Source organism: Cebus imitator, unplaced genomic scaffold (assembly GCF_001604975.1).
Source record: "Cebus imitator isolate Cc_AM_T3 unplaced genomic scaffold, Cebus_imitator-1.0 Scaffold213, whole genome shotgun sequence".
NCBI classification, from domain to species: Eukaryota; Metazoa; Chordata; class Mammalia; order Primates; family Cebidae; genus Cebus; species Cebus imitator.
The window spans coordinates 3531343-3546917 of NW_016107528.1; the positions used below are offsets into that span (position 1 = coordinate 3531343).

A 15575-nucleotide genomic window follows, 5' to 3' on the forward strand; every position below is an offset into this window, starting at 1 on the left:
TTTCTACAGTAAGTTTTGGTACCTTTTTTTAAAATTCCTTTATACCTCTGCCCCTCAAATTGATTTGATCTGTAATCAGGCATTTCCCAAGAGGTGTTTTCTACCTTCTTCAGAGACATTGCAGCAGGTACTACCATTTGGTGCTGGTACCAAGATCGATCTGTAGGGCTAACAGTCAGCCTCCATTCATAAATATGGAAAGCTGAAAACAAACAACAAACAGCAAACAGAAACAATCCCAGAGTAGATAATTTTAACTTTTAAAAAAAAGAAAACATAAACTTATTTAAAAATCTATATAAACTGAATGACCTTTAAATATCCTAAAGGTTTTATTAAAGTAGAAATTTAAAGTAAAATTTAAAGATGTAGGTATATACAGAGACAGGTACCTTCTTAGATAGCCTCAATAGGCCATTACTGTTTTACTTATTCTAACTCTGGAGTCTTTCAAATCTAATTATAATTCACATAAGAACTTGTACAAGTAGGCCTTAGGTTGAGCATATTCCCTGCTCCATCATTGCCCAAAGCCATTTTTATTGGGAGTGTGACTCTTCAGGAACTTGACCTCAATTAGTGTAGATACCAGTCACACACTCCTCTGTATGGCTGAAAAAGCTTTGTCCATTGCTTCATGTCTGTGTCCGGATTCATTCTTTTCCTTTTGAACTGTAGGCAACCCAATTGTTATATGATACATTTCATATTAAATTTTAAGAAAGGTCCCTTAATTCTCAGGGGTTTGGTGAATGGAAAATTAAATTAATTTGGAAACTATACATCCCTTAACTCCATGACAATGTTCTTTTTGCTAATATGAAAGAACAATCATTCCTCTGGTTGATAGCTCCACTTTTTCCCCTATTCTTTCTGTCATAGAGATAAATAAAAATAGTTGTTAGAATCATTTACATAAAACATCAACATGATGTGTTAAGGCAGTCTTGTAATTTCTAGCAAATTTTCAATGTAGGTCTTTGACAGAAATTCTTTGTTTGAGGTACAAAATGATATATCTTTAATGTAAATCATATGTATTTCAAATAATATAAATTATTTTTCGCACTTAAAAATCCTTTCCTTAAAACATTCAGTGCTGGTACCCAGGCCAGTGCTAATTCACTCACCTTTTTGGGGGCATTGAAATAAGTCATTTCTGTCTGTATCTCACTTCTGGATGAATGTAGCTCTTCTCTGAGCCAACCAAAGCTCAGATTCCTGAGCTGCTTCTACTCTAATACTGCCTCACGCTTCTCCGTTTCCTAAGTTCAAAATGTCTCTGAAATATCATTTTCTCCAGATTTGTCTCTAATCTTCCAAAATCTGCCAGTTTCTTTAAAAAAAAACCAAAAAACAAAAAACCCTTTAAGTCTATAGACAGTCAGACCTGGGACCTCATTCCAGGGCCTCCGTTCTCCTGCTCTGCAGTCACCCACACTTCTGTCAGGGTTCAGCCACTTGGGAATCCTTCACTTTTCCCCCCATGGTCAGTCACAATAGTAGATTAATGGCCATTAATACTGTTGCAATTTAAACATAATCCAATTTCTTTCTCTTTAGGTACATGTGTTCTTTATGTGCTCTTAAGGCACATCTGATTCTAGGAGTGTGAAAATTGGTTTTACAATAGTGTATACAATACTGTATACTATTATATATACTACTGTGGGTTATTAGGTTGTGAAACATTTAAAAGAAGCACAATACAAAGATTTTGTGCTTATCGAACTTGTAGTATAGTTATAAAGGGAAATTAATACTCATTGGATAATTATGTATTTCTACAAGCAAATAACAAATTTTATAAAAATAAGCATAGCTAGCATTTACTGAATATATACCATATGCTAGGCCTTATCTATGCCTTATCTCTAATTCTCACAACCCAACTTTGTATTTATTGCTATCCTGTTTTAGCTGAGAAATCTGAACATAGGACATTTAGATAAGTTAAATAGCTTGGTCAGGGCTGCACACGGTGAATGGCTACAAGGGGATTCCAGGCTAGATCTATCACATTCTCACATTCTAACACTGCTCTAATTAAGAGTCTCCCTGAGTTTGGTGGTGGTGGTTTCTTTCTTTTTCTTTTTTTTTTTTTGACGGTGGCAAACTTGAGGATACATCTGGGATGTTGAAAATGTTTTTGAAAGTGTTCAAATTTGAGGCATGCAGGAGAAGAGACAAGGAGGAGCAACAGTGGTATGCTTAAGTATAGGCATTCCTATGATAATTTTAGGGATCCTGGTATTACACTGTAATGTAAGTGTGCTGGAAAATATTTAGTTGCAGGTAGTTATGATTGTTTAACAACTCTCACAGATCACTTATTTGGAAATATATTTAGCACTGATGCCATCTCATTGTACTTTAATAACCAAGTAGTGAACTGCTCTTCCCAATTTACAGTATTTTTATGCATTTATGTTATGCGTATCTAATTCATTAAGATCCACATCATCTTAGCCTATTATATATCTCAAAGAAATGAAGCAAAATGGTTTCATAGTATGGAAACCATCGTGGATTAATAGTTATAACATTTTCTCTACCAAGACAGGTTTCAGACATTGATTTAACTTGGATCACTTTATTCATTTTAAACTGCCCCCAAATAGAACTGTTTCCAAGTTAGGAACCCAAGATATAGAGATGCTAAGTGATTTGACTTTACCTTACAGTTAGTACCAGAGCAGAGCCTAAAATCCAGGTTTCCTGCTAGCTGGGTTAGTCTGATTCCTACGACATTATACTTCTTCTCAAGGTAAGTGTTGTTTGGCAAAAATTGTGATAAATCTCAACCTGGTTGTCAGTGGAATCCTCCAGCTATAGAAAAATCAAACTTGAGATCAGGTTTCAAGTAGCATTTTTATTTTCATTGTTATTTTTATTTTTTGAGAAGAAGTCTCATTCTGTCCCCTAGGCTGGAGTGCAGTGGCACAATATCAGCTCACTGCAACCTCTGCCTCCCAGGTTCAAGTGATTCTCCTGCCTCAGTCTCCCAAGTAGCTGGGAATACAGGTGTGTGCCACCACACTGGTTAATTTTGGTATTTTTAGGAGAAATGGGGTTTCACCATGTTGGCCAGGTTGGTCTCAAACTGCCGACCTCAAGTGATCCACCCACCTTGGCTTCCCAAAGTGCTGGGATTACAGGCTTGAGCCACCATGCCTAGCCTCAAGTGGCATTTTTACTATGTCAGGAAGGAAGAGCTTGAGTGGGAAAGCTCTTCTTGTTTTCTACTTAATGCTTTGCTTTCTTGTCATGTGTTGCATAGGGATTTTCTGATTCTTCAAACTGGATTAGTAGATTTGCAATAGTCCACATTCAAATAAAGCATTTTAACAGGTAATATAGACACATTTATACTTCCTGAATGTGTTACACACCTCTGTGGAAAGAGGAAAGAATGGGAGAGTCAGAGGAAGCAGGTCATGGATTAGCTAGTTTGAATAATTTCTGGGCTCTGGGACACAGGGGCGATCCCCCAGTTGCCTGGCACTGAATTGGTCCTGGGTGATTAGGACAGATGGATAGTGGCCCAGCTTGTGAAAGCTGAATAATGGAGGTGGTTGGGAGTGTGTGCTCTGGATTGGTTGGCTTGCCTTTGGAAAGAGTGCTCCAGTGAGTTGTTTACTATCTCTGGAAACTGGCTAATCATGGGAGGGGCAGTCCCTCCAGACTCAGTGAGGCCCCAAATGTCAAAGAATCAGAATACAAAAAAATAAAACATATAAAAATAAAAGACATGGTTAATACAGAGGGAAAGTTATTGGAGCCCCAGGGGCAGTCTTTGTCACTCATTTCACTCTGACGAATGCTGTGATTCCCAACTCTCTCACTACAGGATTGGTACATTTTTGGGTCTCAGGATTTGGAGACCTAGCATATCGAGCCAGGAAAGGATCTGACAGATTTTCTGGCTCAACCTCTTCATTTGATGATACTATTCATAATAGCAACATTTATCAAGCCCAGTGCTGCCCCATAACGTAAGCACTTTACGTTTCTATGAGTTTTAAAATTTATTTTTTGCAACAACCAAATAAAGGTGGTATTATTAGCCCTCTTTTATAGCAAGGAAACAGAAAACCAGAAAGACAATGTGATTTGTCCAAGGTTATAGTCACAAGCAGGATTCCAACCTGGGCACTGAGTCCAAAGCCCATGTGCTTGACTACATGGTAGAAGAGATCCAGGGAGGCCAAGTGATTTGTCAGAATTTTCAGATCTGATATCAAATTCCACATATTTTAATTCATAGCAAGTACTTTTTCCATGCTATATAATTACTCAGTATCTTTCAGTAGTTTTTTGTGACCTGTCCAAGATATTATTTAAAGTTAACAGAAAAGAATCACTTGTGCTTAGAACTTACTATCTGGCAGCATAAGCACCGTGTGCATTATCTGTTTTGTGTTTAAAACACATAGATATGCACAGAAGGTGGAACTGGAACACATTCAGCTAACTTCTTCCTGCACATTTCTGGAGTGCTGTTTCGGCCGATGGAAAATGTGCACATAAAGAAAAGGGTGTGAAAGAAAGAGTCTAAGTAAAATGGTGTAAATCCCTACAAGGAAATATTTCTGCCTATAGTCTTTGCATTTGGTGCTCAGGTAGCCTAGTCACCCTGCCCACTGATGCCAGGATAACATTTAGGTCCTCTGGTCTCTTTATAAGGGAACAACACTTTCTGCCCAGGCGAGCTTCTTAAGAAAACTACCCAAGCCAGTGACAGCTGCCAAGACCATTCTTGGTGCTGTCATTTGTATGCTCTTTTACCCCATCACATTTCTTCTAACTTAGCATCTGCTTTTCCTGAGCGATTGAGAAAGGCAGGATTTAGTTTTACTCCTGAGAGGAAGCTGATACTGTGTCTGAAATGTCAAGATGCCTGAAAACATTCACTCTGTCAGGCAGCTGAACGCAGCAGCTCCCGCATCCCACTGTGTTTAACCACTCTTCTCAGCCAGCATTGACAAAATACAAAGGATGCTACAGACTTTGTTCCTGGCTTAATAGAGCTCACCAGCTACATGGGAAGTAGGAAAACAAACATAGAAGAAAAGATCGACCTGTGGATCAGTAACTGTTCTGCCAATGGGTAGAGTGGCCTAGTGACTTGAGCAGGGATTTTGGAGTCTGGTGACCCACCGTTCAAATGCTGTGCCTGATTCCCTCTAGGGTGTGACCTCAAGCCCTGACTTCTCTGTGCTTCCATTTCCTCATTTGTGAAGTGAAGAAAAATAACCCCTACCCCTGAGCTGTTAAGTATTTGCTACTGTACATACTTATACTTAGTTCAATACTGGGCACAAAACAGGCACTCAATGCATTTAGTTTTCTTCTTTTCCATAAACAGTATAACAACATTCAGACTTTTATACTCAAGGAATTTATTTGAATCCAGTACTTGTTGGTGCCTACTATGTGCCAGGCACTGTGCTGGGCATTGGACATGTAATGGTAGAGCATGCCGAGGGTCTGCCATCAGGAGCCATAGGAGATGGAATTCCACTGCTGCTGTAAACGGCCCAAAAGGCCTGAGCACAGCACACGCAGGGAAGATACCCAACATGGTCCTGGGGACCCTGGAAGGTTTTCTGGGTGTATCTGTATCTGAGCTGAGAACTGACAAATGAAACAGAATCATTTGTTCATTCATTCATTCACTCACTCAATCACTTAGTATTTACAAGTTTTTACTATGTGCCGGATACCACGGAGGAATTAAGGACTAAAAGTAAATATGCACAAGAAATACAGACTGTGATAAGTGCCGTGGAGAACTAAGCAGAGCACTCTGATAAATGAAAAATAACAATGGGAAGGGGAAGCCTGTTTTAGGTGATCGATACAGGTTTATGCAAGATAGTAACTGAGCTAACAGAGCCTGATTTTCCGCCCATTTTGCCCCTATTTGAGCAGAGGTGGATTGATACTGTTGGGGCTTGAAGCTTTTACAGTTTGCCTGTCCTCTTTAAGGAAAAAGATACACAAATGTCTTCCTTATGAAGTGGTGACAGAAAGCAGGTGACCACACAAACATATTGCTAAAGCCCACTTGGAAGGTACCCAAAGCCTCATCTTTAATCAGCTTCCTGGAAATCCACCTCTACTTTTGTGGAAAATTTACCCGTGTGTCAAAGACACATGTGGGAGATGGGACACATTGACAGCTAATACCAAAGAGCAGTGCACAGTGGACATGCAGGCAAAGGTGTGTCAAGACAGTGGGATAAACGGGAGGCATCAGGGCAGGAGACTGGATTTGAGACCTCTGTGTGTAACCTTGGGACAAATGACTTCACTTTTCAGGGAAGCAGTTATGTCATCTGTGAAATGAAAAGGATCCACTCAATTGAAAAAAGACAAACAAACCCAAACTGGCATTCAGTGATCCCTAATATGCCAGGAACAGCTGTGTGAACTTTGTAGGCAGTAAGTTATCTAATCCTCACAAAGCCCCTGGGAGATAGATGCTATTCTTGTCTTCAGTTTACAGATGAGTAAACTGAGACACAGAATGTGTAAATACCTTGCACAGGGTCACATAGACAAGAAATGGCTAGTTTCTTGAGTGTGGACCACCTAGCTTTGGAGCTTTTTCTCTTAATCCATTCTGCTGCACTCTTTCTCTATAGGTACAACTTTTGAGTAATTGTTCTCGACCAGCCACTGTGCATATTTTATTTGTAATGCTCGAAATTTTATTTATAACCTGAAATGTTGGTATTAATATTGCTCTTTATAAAGATATGAGGAAGCCAAGACTCAGAGAGTTTAAATAATTCCCCACTGGTCACATAACTCTTTCTACTGCCTATAGAGTGACTTCAAACCTTATAACTGATTAAAATAATAAATCAAAAGGTAGCCAACAATCAATGGAGGAAAAAGTTTTTCCAGGAATATATAAGGTACAAATGGACAAATCATGACATTATATTCCATCCAGATCGATCTCTTTCATGATCCCCTAGTCAGCCCAATTCCTACAGAACTTCTATCCCAAGACTGCTAAGCAGCTCTCAAACCTAAAAATTGGAATACTGGGCAGACACAGTGGCTCATGCCTGTAATCCCAGAATTTTGGGAGGCTCAGGCAGGCAAATTATGAGGTCAAGAGTTCGAGACCAACCTGGCCAACATGAAGAAACCCCGTCTCTACTAAAAATACAAAAATTAGCCGGGCATGGTGGTTCACGCCTGCGATCCCAGCTACTCAGAAGGCTGAGGCAGGAGAATCACTTGAACCTGGGAGGCAGAGGTTGCAGTGAGCTGAGATTGTGCCATTGCACTCCAGCTTGGGCAAAAGAGCAAGACTCTGTCTCAAAAAAATTGGAATAGCATAGTTTTTGTAGCGGAGAACAGCAATTCTGTATAACTGAAATTTCAGATAAGTAAAGCTTCAAATCGTGAGAACTTTAAACAAATTAAATCTTTTAATGACATTTCTTCTAATATGTGCTGCACATTTGTTTATTATAGGAGAGAAAGAACACAAAAGATAAGCCAACGTGATGCTCAGGATTATCAGTATCTGATGATGTTTTCTGTATACTTAGTTCTACTTAATATGTTTTCTTTCTTCAGTGTCAGATTGCCCCTCTTCATGCTTCTAGCTGCTTTCCTTTCCCATTCTAATTTTTTTACTTTGATCATGCTTTTTTTAGCCAAGTTGAGAGGAAAGTGGCTCGATGTGTAGGTATGAGGATCTTTTAAATTAGTATGCATGAGCTTTGTAGTAAGGGCATTGGGGAGGTCTAATCTGATCTCACAGAAGCCTCCCTTTGCACTATATTGTAATCTTCATATATTTACCACCAAAATGTTTAACCTGCCTGAACACATTGGTGGTACTTTTATATTAGAACTATTCTAGACGTACTTGGTTCTAAATTCCCATAAGACAAAAATATCACATAGTGGTTTTGTGACCAACAATGGGCTCCAAAGCCAGGCTGTCTGAGTTCATATTATGGCTATAAGATTTATGGATGCTATGATCTTGGGCAAGCTAATTAACTTCTCCATGCCAGTGTTTTCATCTGTAAAGTGGGGATAATAATACTACTTTGCTTACAGTTTTATTGTAAAGATGAAATAAAATGATATTTACAAAGTTCTTAGCACAATACTAGGCATATAATAAGTACTCAAGAAACAAATCATTATTATTTCTCTGAACAGCCTTTATTTTATGGGCCAAACCCTCCATACTTTCTGCAACAGCAAGTAGACTCTTTCTGGTCCATAAATTGCCAGTTTGCAGGCAGGTATTTATATGAAGAACTTTAATTTTGGTGTCCTGAAGTAATGATATATACAAGCATATTGACAAGATGACATATCTTCTGGGCACCTGGATTCCTCTCACCAACCACTGGTAAATTTTAATATGCCCAAGTGCAGTGAGCTATGTTGTTGAGGTGTTTCCTGGTGTTTTGGAGCCATCTGTGCATTTAAATAGAGTCATTAGCTGTACAGGAAAGGCAAACCCATACTGCTTATTTATTAAATCCTCACAAAATTGATGTCCTGCCCTAGAACAAAACAATTATAAATCATTGGATCCACAGAGAGCTGTTATTCACCTACTGGGATATGATATTGCCTAGTGATGTCAGCAGCTCCTGGACTAAGATGTGAGCTGTGCCCATGCCACCAGGTCACCTGTTGTTATTTTCTATCGGTTCATTTAAGTTAAACTGAACTGGCCAGCTGTTCTGGCATTAAACACAGCTTAAATTCGGTGCAAATTAAGCATTTAATTACTCCATATTTATTTTTCAAGTCAGACTTAAGAAAAAAGTACAGCGTTTTCCTAGTTGGATAGTACTTATTTTCAGTAGTAGGAAAATTCTTCTTTTTCCTTCCGCTTTTGCTCTCTGAACACTAATTTTGCTGGTCCTGAACATTGCCACTGTGGCAGTAAACAGCGAGATAAGAGAGCAAATAGGAGCATCACTTGATACATATCACTTTGCTGAATGTGCTGATGCATATGAAGAGAGGGAAAGCAAGGACTCCATCTTGTTTTACAATCTCTGGAAACAACTAAAGCAATTTAAAAATGTTTACAGAGGATTGTGTGAAAAACAATAGCAGATAAACAATAGAAAAGTACAAAAGAGACATAAAAAAGAGTTCAAATAGGTAAAGTATGAGACAAGGTTTTGGGGAGAAACAAAGAGGATAATTTAGGAGAGTTTAATGATTTTACAAAATTTTTGGATTTTACAAAACTTGCATTTTGGCAGATACTCAAAGGCAAGGAGAGGAGAGGGAAAGCTTTATACTGGAAAATAAGGGGAGCCTTCAGGTATGCCCTGGTTGGAGGCTATTAGCATGGGGAAGCTGTAGGCATGCTAACAAAAAGTGGGGTATCCCATGTGATTGGCTTGGGGTACATATTCGGCTTTCTTTGATCCTAAATTGGAAGCAGGAACAAAAATTAGGGAAGCTGTCAGTTATTAATCAAGTCCTGGCCCTTTTAGGAAAATTATTACAAAAATGTTTGCTAAGCCTCCAGGATTGTCACGAATTAGAGCAGTGTGGCTTCCCACAAGTCTGACTTCTAACAGACTGGCCCTCCTAGTGTTTATTGTAGATAAGGAAGTTGGTTTCCTGGGAAGGCTGCTACAGGTTGTGGGTCAAAGTTCTGTTTTTACATATGATCTGGGTGTTGCCCATTTGTACATTCAGTCTCATAAATACACCTAACTCAGAACCAACTTTAATAAGAGCAGCAAGAGAGATAGCACAAGAAAAATAAAGGGTTTTGGGTGTCTGATAGTTTGGCTCCAGGCAAATTATTAAACTCGGTAATGCATTGGTTTTCATTTTCTATAACATGAGGATAATGTTTTTCTTGTAGGCAAAATATATTTGGTTTGCAGGGCTGTTTTAAGGAATAACCTAATGTGTGTAATGTGCCTCTTATGGTGTTCTTATATTTTTTGAAATCATTTCACCCTTAAAAATTATTGAGGTCACCAATGACCTTGTTTGTATGTGGGTTATATCTATTGATATTTAATGTATTATAAATTAAAATGAAGAACATAAAAATATTTTTATTTTAAAATTAGAATAAGCCCATTATATGTACACAGAAAGAACATATTTTAATGAAAAATGACTATATTTTGAAAGACAATAAAATTAGTGAGAAGAGTGGCATTTTAAAAAAATCTCATTATATCTGGCTTAATAAAGGGCAGGTGATTTTTCATATCTGCTTTCTTATTCAACCTGTTGCTGTATCACACGTCAGGTAACCTCTGGAAGACTCCACTGTACACTCATTGGAGAACAACAATGAAAAAGGCAAATAAAAACTTAGTATTATTGTGAGAGTAGTTTTCAATTCAGAGACCCTCTTAAAGACTTTAGGAACCTACAGACCACATTTTCAGTACCACTGCTCTAGACAATAGAAGGCATTCATATGAATCATTAATAATATTAGCAGAAGATTACAGCAATGTTGGCATATATCACAAGGGGAACTTCTTTATGCAGCTCCATCTTTATAAAGAGGCCTTGCTGTTGTAAATGATTGGAAAACTCCCATATGCTGGCAGATTAAAGGCAGCAGATCTTCTGACAATAGGTGGCTTCTGTGGAAGCCAGGTCTGAGGCTTAGGACAAAGAGTGCGGGTCTTGCAAAGGCAGACTAAACCAGAGAGAAGTTTTTATTTTTCAGCAGTGTGAGTGAGAGAATGAGTAAATAAAAACACAAACACACACCCTTTATACCAGCTATTTTCAACAGTATGGCAACAGCAAGTGCAAAGGACTGGAAAATAGGTCCCGTGGTCCCACTTCACTGCTCAAATCTGGCTCACTGGAGCAACAGTCTCCCCAGTTCTGAGAAAGGAGGCAGGGGACGAATATGATGAATCCTCCTTCCTCCATCCTTCATTTGGTTTACAAACGGGGCAACTGAGTGGAGAAGCCACTGGGTTTTCTGGCCAAATTCTGAAAAAGGGAGCACAGCTGGTGAAAACAAGCTCCTGGATTCTGAAATCTGAGTCTTTCAAAGTTTATCAGAAGCTGAATATTCAGTTACATGAAGTTATGCATGACTGATAGGCTAATGTCTCAAACATTTAATGGTATTTAGATTTTAGAATAGTAGTTTGTGAAGCAAAGGAGTGAATGAGCTTTCAGCAACAAGTTGAATGGTGGGTCATCTTCCCTAGACTCTTGAAATTAGAGTCCCTGTGTGAAGGCTGATTTGGACTCACAAGGCAAATTATTGACACTCTACGGTAATTGAGAGGGAGAAATGAGCTGATATAAATTATTTCATTTTAATTAAACAGTTGATCTGTCCTCCTACTTTAAGAAAGGAAAAAGCATAACAGTTTTGGTTTTTGGGGGGTTTTTTCCTGTCTTCAAATTTTGCAAAGGAATTAATCTTCAGGTTAAGACAAAACTCAGAATATTTTATCTCAACCACTTAATTTGTCACTAATTTATTGTCAATTGGAAATATGATAAAAGAGTGAGAATTGAAAGCATTTTTCTTACTTTGCTGTATGGCTAGCTTCTGCAAATGTTGTAGCAAGGTCTGTATATGTGGTTTTGAGAATGAAATTCTAAATTGAGTTTTGTAATGACAGAAAGGCTGAAAGCAGAGATTAAAGGAGAGAGGCTTCTTACTCAGAGACTAGTGAAAATACAGATCTGCTGAGACCTTTCAGCCTGGCCTTGATGACACATGAAAGTGATTCTACAGTTGGGAGGCACTCAAGTTTGCAGATGGTCTGATCTCAGCATATGAGAGAGATGAGAGATTCACATATGAAAGCAACCAGACAAAGAAGGCTGTAGAAACTAGAAGCCTGGGTGAACAGTTTTTTTACACTGGGGTTTATCAGCACCACTGTCTCCCAGAGGAGTGTCTAACCAATAATTTTAACATAGAAACCATGGTCCCTACAAAATGTGGTCTCAGAGTCAGTCCCGTGTCAGAATCATTTGGGGAATGTGTTAAAACTGTAGATTTTGAATCCCATTTGCAGCCTACTGAATTAAAATCTCTCTGTAAACAGAATCAGGGGATGTGAATTTCCAGTACTTCCCAGGTGATAACTGCCATTCTGAGGAACAGTTCATGCTATCATATTGTGTCTGTTCATGGAGGGCTGAAGGGAGGTCTACTTTAGTGTATAAACATTGAGGATGGATTGGGGAAGGGGCAGACTAAGGTCCTCTTCTCAGACCTTATTATGTTTTCTAGAGCCAGAGAACAGTCTTAGATTGGCCCAAATATGGCGGCAGGCTGGAGGCCTATTCTTTAGAGTGGCTGTGGTCAGAGAGTGTATGTGCCTGGGAAAATAGCTTCAAAGCTTAAGAGCCTCTGACATACTCTATTTGGCAATCATTCTACTTGCTCCTTTACCATTTTCTCTTCTTTCCCTACCAGCCTATGATCATTCCTTCCCTCTCTCCATGACCGAGTACAATCCCACTTCTGTCTGGTTGCTAACTTTGCTTTGAATTCTTTTTCCTCCTACTCACTACATTCTTAGATATTGAAGTTTAGAAGCATTTTCTCACCATTTGGCTTCATCTCAGTTTTCTATTCTAGTCTTTGAACTGGACAAGAAGCAAAATGGGGAGGTTATAGTACTATCTCCATCTCAACTAAAGACAGGTTTGTCTCCTTAAGCTTTTTGGCATTTCCCACAGTGATTTTCAATTTTTTTTTATGTCATGGAGTCATGTCTTTAAAGGAAGGCATATAGAAAATTCCAATGACTAGAGGGAACTAACCTGTTTTCAGCAGGCTTGGAAGCCGTCTATTTCTTTTCTTCCACCTCCCAACCCTTTACCTAGAGGAAGGCAGGAAGGGCTCATCCTGGAAAACGATTGCTCTACAACGTCTTTTAGAACAAGGGCAGAAGAACATACAGACATATCTCTGGCAGACTCCATCCATGGGGTAAGCCCCCTTGGAGATGGCAGATCTTATGGAAAGAGCCCATGAGGTCTCTTAAAACTAGTCAATAGGAAGGAAAGTGGAGGGGGAGGCACAAACTTAAAGACATTTAGCCCACAGAGAATCTGCCGTAACTCTAACTTGTGTATTTGTGTGATACAGATTCAATAGTAAATAGTGCCAAGAAAAACATTTAACATGTACATTCTTTCCAGATAGAGAAGAGAAAAAAGTTGAGATGAGAGCAAGAGTTAAAACTTTCAATATCTGAATAAAAGTCATATTATTAACAGATATATGAATAATCTATCATTCAGATTTTGATTTTTCTTATCTGACTCTTCCACTAAGTTATGAGCTCCTATGGGTTATGGACTAGACATCGTTTAATTCAGGAGTCTCAGCATCTAGCATTATTGGCCCATGGGAGATGTCAGCACATACTGAATTCATGAATGAGAATAGTCATATATAACAGAGTTATGGTCATGCTCATTTACCCTATACATATTTAATTGTTAAATTTGTTCGTTTGTACTCCCAAATCTTATTAGGTATTTTTAGTTCTTACAATCACCACCATTCTTCTATCCCATTATTTCAGGAGTTCAAGTTGAGGGATATTTATTCACACCATTGAAAAGTTTAAGGAAATATTATACAGGGAAATAAGATCATTTGGGAGAACTCTGTTTCCCAGAAGCAACTGTAGCATTCTGGTTAGGAGCACAGGCCTTGATGTCAAACTGTCGGTTCAAATCCTGAATCGGCTCCATTCTAGAGGCTTCCTAACTTCTCTCAACTTCAGTTTGTTTACCTGTATAATGGGTGTTTTAGATTATCTCCCTCATACTATGGTTATGAGGAATAATCAGGTTAAAACGTGTTTTTCATTTAACAGACAACCTCATAAATGGTAAGACTCAAGAAGTATTAGTTCTTGTTATTATTTATAGCTTAGACCAAGCTAAGATCTAAAAAAAAAAGGTTGAAAAAAAATTCAACATCCTGTCTCAGAACGTTGTGCTTTGCCATTTTGAAACTTTTCCCTGTTAATATAAAACCACTAAATCAGAGTGCCCCACCATAACCACCTCAGGTCACACCTCTCTGACTCTCTTCTTGAGAAAAACTGAAAGTCTGCAAGATGCCTCTCAAATATTATGAACTTCAGGCCCCACAGAACCTGGGTCTAAGTCAGTTCCCAAGTCAGTGGGGGAGAAAAGCTGAGGCAGTGTAGTAAAAATATATTGGAGGTTGTTGACCCTCTTTGCAGAAGAAATAGTCATTCAGGATGAAGACTTACAATTGGACTAAAATAAAGCTGATAGAGATAGTGAGGAAAAGACAGAATGTGAGATAATATATACAAAAGAGCAACACTTTTTGGTATAAGAGCATTATTGCATTCAATCATGTAAAGGTGCCACATTAAGGTGGATGATTGATGTAAAAACACTCAAAGAAGTGACAAGAATATTTTCTGTCCAGTGTTTAGTGGTGAGTTGAAGAGATAAGTCATCAAAGCTATCACGTGTCCAGTGTCACCACACTGGAATACCCATCTGTATATAAAGGTTATCAGTTCCTCCCGTTTATCTTTACGGTAGGAAGAGATGTGCTAAAATGGCAAATGAAAAGTTTAAGATCAAATACATAAGGAAGTCTGTTTTGTTTTGTCAAATATGGGAAGTTATATGGGGAAGTTGCTGTCCATTCTTAATGGGAGCTTTCCAAAGGAATGCATTTTAATCTGGGTTCAATGGCTTAAAGAAAGCAGAGCAGTGAATTGGTGACTTATAAAGGCTCCTGCCTCCAAAAACCCCTTTTTAAATTAAAGTGGTGTCATTTGGCACACACAATAGTTCCCTGAGCTTACAGGAATGATTTCTACAGATTTTTTTTTTTAGCCAGACAGAATTGTCATCCTGGGAATTAAAATCAGACTAATTGCATCTGGACTTAGAAACCTCCTCGAACTCCTAGAACAGTTGTCCCCTGAGCATTTGTTTTCTTTTCTGACACAGAAAGGAAAATAAATACCGTTCTGTGACAGTTTGAGAAGGCAGTCCATGATCATAATATAGCGAATAAGGTTCTCAGGTGGGAAGAGTTCACTAGATGGTGGACAATGCATGGTGTTTGGTAATAGAATGAGACACGGGCAAAATTTGTGTTAACATGTTATTTAATTCTGGCTACTAATTTATACCTGCATTTGAGAAGTAAAGAAGACAATTGAAAATCACTGAGTATATTAAAAATAAAATGCAATCAAATTAAGTACGTTAAAGCATGGGCCAAAGAGAATATAGTATTACATTAATTACCTGTTTGACTCATTGTGCTCAAGCCTGCAAACTTGAGGAGGCTGAAATAATTACTGTATTTATTATTTTGGCTCCACCCCAGCTTGAAAACTAATCCATCTTAGATGAAGAGAATATATAAAATCAAAACATACTTGTTCACCTGCTCAGATTCAAATAGATCTTCTGTCTGGTCTTCCTGGTATCCCAATTTCCTAGAAATTGATTTCCTCCTTCTTCTATCCCAGCTCTCTAGTACATGGGTTACTGTCCAAATGTCCTTCCCTAGCATCCTAGTCCTTTTA

At 38.4% G+C, this 15575-nt stretch overlaps 1 protein-coding gene across 2 annotated transcripts in view; it reads left to right on the plus strand.

Moving 5' to 3' along the window:
* RAB3C (RAB3C, member RAS oncogene family) overlaps positions 1-15575 on the plus strand; it is a 130330-nt gene that overhangs the window by 32436 nt on the left and 82319 nt on the right. The window lies entirely within an intron of this gene.